The sequence below is a fragment of the Acinonyx jubatus genome, chromosome X (assembly GCF_027475565.1).
Source record: "Acinonyx jubatus isolate Ajub_Pintada_27869175 chromosome X, VMU_Ajub_asm_v1.0, whole genome shotgun sequence".
Lineage (NCBI taxonomy): Eukaryota > Metazoa > Chordata > Mammalia > Carnivora > Felidae > Acinonyx > Acinonyx jubatus.
The window spans coordinates 1652431-1658446 of record NC_069389.1 but is presented as its reverse complement, the minus strand read 5'-3'; positions in this window follow the sequence as shown (position 1 = coordinate 1658446).

Below are 6016 nucleotides of genomic sequence, written 5' to 3'. Positions count from 1 at the left end.
AGTTAAACAAACCAGAGCAGTTTGCCTGGGGATTAGCTACCCAGATTGTCATCATAGAGCCCTGTTTGACCAGAACATAGTGTGTGTGTGTGTGTGTGTGTGTGTGTGTGTGTGTGTGTGTGTCTGTGTGTGTGTGTGTTTGAGATGGGATATTTTATTCAAGGTGCTACCGCATGACTCCATCACTCTAGATACCAGATCCTGGACCATCAGACCCAACATGCAGATTACCCCCAGGGCGCCTTGCATTGGAATTGTCTAAAAAGACCAAAAATCATGTGTTAAGAAGTTCTGAACCCATTCTTCAGAATGCGTACCACAGAGGGCATACCAATATACCATGTGGCACTTGGCTACTATCCTTGAAACACATACATGAATCTTTTCTTAATGTTTATTCAATTTTGAAAGATAAAGAGAGACAGAACGTGAGCAGTGGAGAGGCAGCTCCAGGCTCTGAGCTGTCAGCACAAAGCCTGATGTGGGGCTCGAACTCCTGGACCACAAGATCATGACCTGAGCGGAACTGAGATACTTAACTGACTGAGTCTCCCGAGTCCCTCTTGAGACATACATGAATCTTAAGATATAAGCCCTAACAGGACACTTGAACATGATGTCGAGTAGAGGCAACCACTCATGATCCTGTTGGGCGTAGTGTCGCTGCCCACGTCCCTTGATAATTTGGGGTGTCTCCCTAAAAAGGGGTCAGCATCATCATGCTTCAAGACGATCAGGTGGGGAAGTTTCCGCAAACCATCCCAAGTGACGCATAACCAGATCTAGACATGAAACATGCGTCAGCCAGATAACCGATGATTAATTAGTGAGGCGAGCAAAGTCCGTGAGAACACAAGAGTTCCGCTCCTCTCTGATGTGGACCATAGTCTGGGCCAAACCAAGCCAACAAGCACAAACCCTCCTCTGCCTTTCTGACATAACAACGTTGCCTATCAATATCCAGTTTCAGGGAAGCCTTAACACGCACATCATGTTTGCAATAAACAACACACTCAGAATAACCCTGTATGGAAAGTAGCGAGACTCCCCCCACCGATGTTGGAGACCTAGTGGTTGCACCTTTGAGCAAAACTACATTCGTGTGATGACATTTTAGCAGATGCCAGCGAAGCATTTGATATCTACGGTACACATCGGCATTATAAAGCTGAGTGGCATGCCTTGTTGCTCAACGGAGACTCTTGAATTCCAGAACAGGAGGGAAACGTAGAAGTGACAAGGTGGGATAAAAGATCACACAGGAACAGCTGAATGCATCCTCGGTTGAAATGAGGACCCAGATGAGAACATGGAAGGAATTCTACCCGGGATACTGAGGGGTTGGAGGGATCTGGGAAAGGTAAGTCTTGGACTGAAGGTGCCTTTCAGGCAGGTGAGAGGGTGCGGGGTTGCTCGGAGAAATGCACACAGGACAGGAGAAAATCATAAATTAGAAATCGTAAAAACGCTGGGAACTTAGCCATCGCCACCCAGCACTTGGATCCTGGCACACCCCAAAGGACACCTGCTCCGTGATTTACGCCCCAGATAAAGAAGCAGCTTGCTGTGTTTGGAAGAAACACGTTTAAAAAGCGGCCAACATCAATCATAAAGAAAATGTGACAATGCAGATACATTGGCTGGCTCCCTCAAAGCCACTGTAGGAAACCATTTGCCTCTCTAGTGGTCCTGGAGAAGTGTGTTTGATTCCTCCCCAAGGGCACAAGGGACCCCGCGGACAGGCTGAAGCACCGTGGGCCACGGCAGCGATATTTGTGAGGCTGAGTCCTGGCTTCGGGACCCGACAGCCAGCCGGGGCAAAGAAGTCTCCTCCCGGGAAACACTGCCCATGCCGATGCTGCCAAAATCTGCACCCAGGCTCGCAGACCAGGATAGACTTGGAGAACAACACGCCTGTGTTAGCACGGCACACAGAGGCGTGCGTCCCACAGCCACTACCTTGACGTCAGCCCCGTCCACGTGGGCTCTCGGGAGACACTAAACGGATTGCTCTATAACACACGGGGTGAAATCCCAAGCTCATAGGATTGCGGATTTAGCAAGTAGATGCCCAGCTCGCTGTGAATGTCAACGAAACGAGCCATGTTCATTTTCGTGCAACATGTCCCAGACACTGCATGGGTAAGCTCACACGGAGAAAAGGACGTGTTGCTTATCCGGAATCCATATCTAACTCGGGCATCTGGTGTCATGCCAAGCAACCCCATAGACAGTGAGCTACGGCTCTGAGAGCAGATCAGTTTGAAGGCTTCGCAGATCACCAGTATGAAACTGGTTAATGTAATACCTGACCTCAGCGGTCAAAGTCATCCTCAGACCACTTGACACAACTCATAAACATCCACCACTAAAAAAAAAAAAAATCCCTTCGGGCACCTGGATAGCTCAGTCGGTTAAGCATCCGACTCTTGGTCTCAGCGCAGATCTTGACCTCAGAGTCATGACTTCAAGGTCCGTGACCAGCGTGGAGCCTTCTTGAAAAAATGTCTCAGCAAACTGAGATGACAGGATTTCTTTTTCTTTTTTTTGAAAAGGGACCATGTGTGTGCGTATAAGGATGTATCTATGCGTCCGGATACCTGGGTGTGTGAGTGCATATGTGTGTGCATATGTGTTTGTGCATGGATGTGTTTTCGTGTGTCCCTTTGTGGTGCACATGAGCGTTGTGTCTCTGTGTGCCTCTGATAACACACTCTGGTGTTGGGAGTTCTGCCCAATGAACATAAGAACCACAAGAAGGAAAGGATGAGGTCTTATTGTTGTTTATAAAAAAAAAACAACACGTGGATGGCACAGTCAATGGTTTGGATGGTGAATTCCCTCACAGCTCCCGTCCCCTCCAATGGGACACGTGTACGTCCCACGGGGAGGAGGCTGTGAGGCAGGACAGTGGGAGGGTCCACACGCTCAGGAGGCGTCCAAACCCCTCGGGGGAACAGCGCAACAGGGTCCTCACTTTCCAAGAATCCAACCCCTCTCCATGCCTCTAACAAGGCAGACCCGATCCGGTCCAACACACCCCAAAGACACACAAACCGTTCCCCTTGCCCACACCCAGTAACCCCACCAAAAAAGAGATGCCCAAAGCTTAGATACAAGGAAAGTAACTTGACCCTGGAAAAGATTCCAAAACACAGACGTCCTTCTAAAAATTCAGAATACGCCAGGACACAGAATTTCTGCATAAAGCAGAGAAGCTGTGCTCAAGCCACTAATGGATGTCATCAGTAGACCTTTGGGACTGGAGAAAGGTGGGGGGGGGGGGCACTGTGCAGAAGCAGTAACGACACCTCGCGATGAGAAATCGTTCCTGCATTAAACCCGGCAATGGTTGTCATAACATGATGAAAACCCACGGGACGTGGGATGAAATTCATGAGAGGCCAGTGGGAACAGCCAAGTGTGTGGGTAGACAAAGGTTGCAAGACGGACAAGCTCTGTGATGAAAGCAACTCCAGAAAAACAAGAAGGAACACAGACATATGCACACGCGTGTGCGCGTGCGCACAAGATAATCCAAGGAAAGCCAGAAGACTGTCTCCATGAGTCCCAAAGACAGATTCAAACTACTGTTGCATCAGCATCCAACAAAATGATAAGAAGGGACACATCCTGGTCATTCGTCTGCTTGTTTTCAGCTTCAAGTGTAGAGAATAAACAAATCGAGGGGACATTTAGTTGAAATATGCTTTGGTCTTATTCGGGAGCAGTGGACCCACAAGTCTGGAAGCTCACAGATATAGACACAGGCAGTGTGCAACTTTCCTGGGGCTCCTGCAACAACTAACCACAAACTTGGTGGCTAAGAACAACACACATTCATTCTGTTCCTGTTCTGGAGACCAGAAGTCCGAGATCCAGGTGGGGCAGAGGGCTGGCTCCCCCGGGAGGCTCCAGGGGACAGGCCGTTCTGTGTGTGTGTCCCAGCTTCTGGGGCCTGCGGGCGATCCTGTGCGTCCCTTGGCATGTCCCACCTCTGCCTCCATGTCTACACGGCCTTCTTCCCACGTGTCTGTCTATGTCTGAATTTCTCCGTGTTTATAGGGGCACCAGGCATATGGGGGTCATGTCCCGGCTGGGTCCAGGATGACCTCACCTTAACAGAGCTGATGATGATACCTGCACCAACATTTGTTCCAAAGAAGGTCACATTCTTATCCGAGGTACTGGGCAATTAGGGCTTCAGCATGTGATTCAGGCACGAGGGACGCCATTCAACCCACAAGACGCCCTCAACCCTCAACCTCAACACACACATACACACACACACGCACACACACACACACATCCTGTTCACCTAGCTCCTCTCTGATGGCCACCCCGGGACGTCCCTCCTGTCTATCCACAGGCTGTGCTCCACTGTCCTGTCACCTCCAGAAGGTCTCTTCTCTCATTGGCTCATTGCACGCACCCTTGCCTGGCAAACCCTACTCTGGGCAGCCACTTCTGATGACCTGTTGTGCCCCATTCGAATGTCAGGTGCGTGACAGTCAGGAAAGGCTTGGCCACCTGCCTTCTGCAGTCATAGCACCCGGAGGACCTTCACCAAGCCCAGGTTCCCAGTTCACCACTTCAAGACGGAACTGTGAAGCCAGGTCCTGTTTTATGCCTTGACTCACTTGAGTCCCATTAAAATGTTGCAGTTCACGCGAGCAAACAAGGCTGTCCAGCAGGGATCATCACCAAACCTAACGTGGTCCTGAATGTTGTAGGGACAGGAGCTCGGGAAACGCTTTTGTAGGGCAGACGCAGCTAGGGGGTTATCTGATCCCCTCTACGGCATTTGGGGAAACATAGTTGGCTGGCTGATCATTGTTGGTTCTTCTCAAATTTCGTTTCCTCTGGTTCAGAAGCATTCGCAGGTTACGGTTTGCTCTGCACACTGTTATGCCATCAGACCCACCTTATTTCAAGGCAGTTTTTTTTAATGTTTATTTATTTTTGAAAGAGAGACAGAGCGAGCAGAGGAGGGGCAGAGAGAGAGGGAGCCACAGAATGCGAAGCGGGCTCCACAGCCCGAACCGCACACCACGCGTCTCTTTTCCCGTGCCACATGTTCGAACTTTGTTGTTGTTTTTTTTTTTTAGTTTCAGACCAGCCACCAGCCTGCTAAGACCAGGTATGCGGGCAAATCAGACCAGGACCTCAGAGCTTCCTAGTGCAAAACATCACTGCTCCCTGAAAGCCTGACCGGGGTTCTCTGTGGCCGCAGAGACACTCTGACATGTCCAGAGTCCTGTCCAGCTACTGTCAATAACCTTCCCATTTGCTGAAAGCCATGGGTGGGTTCAAGGCACGCTTGTCAGAGGCTCTGAGTCCCGAGGGGTTTCCGGAATTTTCTGGAAGAAGACTTTTGCATGTAAACCACGGGGCGGGGTGCGAGGTTAGGCATGCAATTTCTCGTTTTGGACTGCAGTGGGTTCCTCTGTAGTTCCTTTTCTTATGACAGGTGTCTGTCTCACCCGTCCCGGTTGCTCAGATATCCTGACAACACGGTCAGGATCGGGTCTCAACCTTTCTTCCGCCCGGCATGTTTCTGGAGCCCTGAATCAATACCGGGTTGAATCCTATCAAACCACTGTGCGTGTAGGTCATAAGCTGCCACGTTGTGACAATGTCATGTGGTTCAACCCAGCAGGCTCAGCCCCTGTCCCTGCGGACACCTAGGCGAGTCACAGACTCGGAGAAGGACGATCACTGCGACACGCTGGGCGGCTGGCATCGTGCTGACCCAGCCGTACCTGTGCAGGCAGATGCAAAGATCCCACAACTGTGAAGTGAGGGGGGCGGGGCGTGTCGTTTCTGGGAGAGCCAGCAGAGAATACATAGAAATCTCGAATTTTACCAGCTTCCCACTCCATTCTCCTTCCTGCGTCTTTCTTATTTTGTTTTTACGATGACAGAGAGGGGCAATACATGTGATGCACAAGACGGGTACCACAGGCTCAGCATGAATCACCACCCACCCCAAGGCTGCTGTAAGATTCAGACTTAT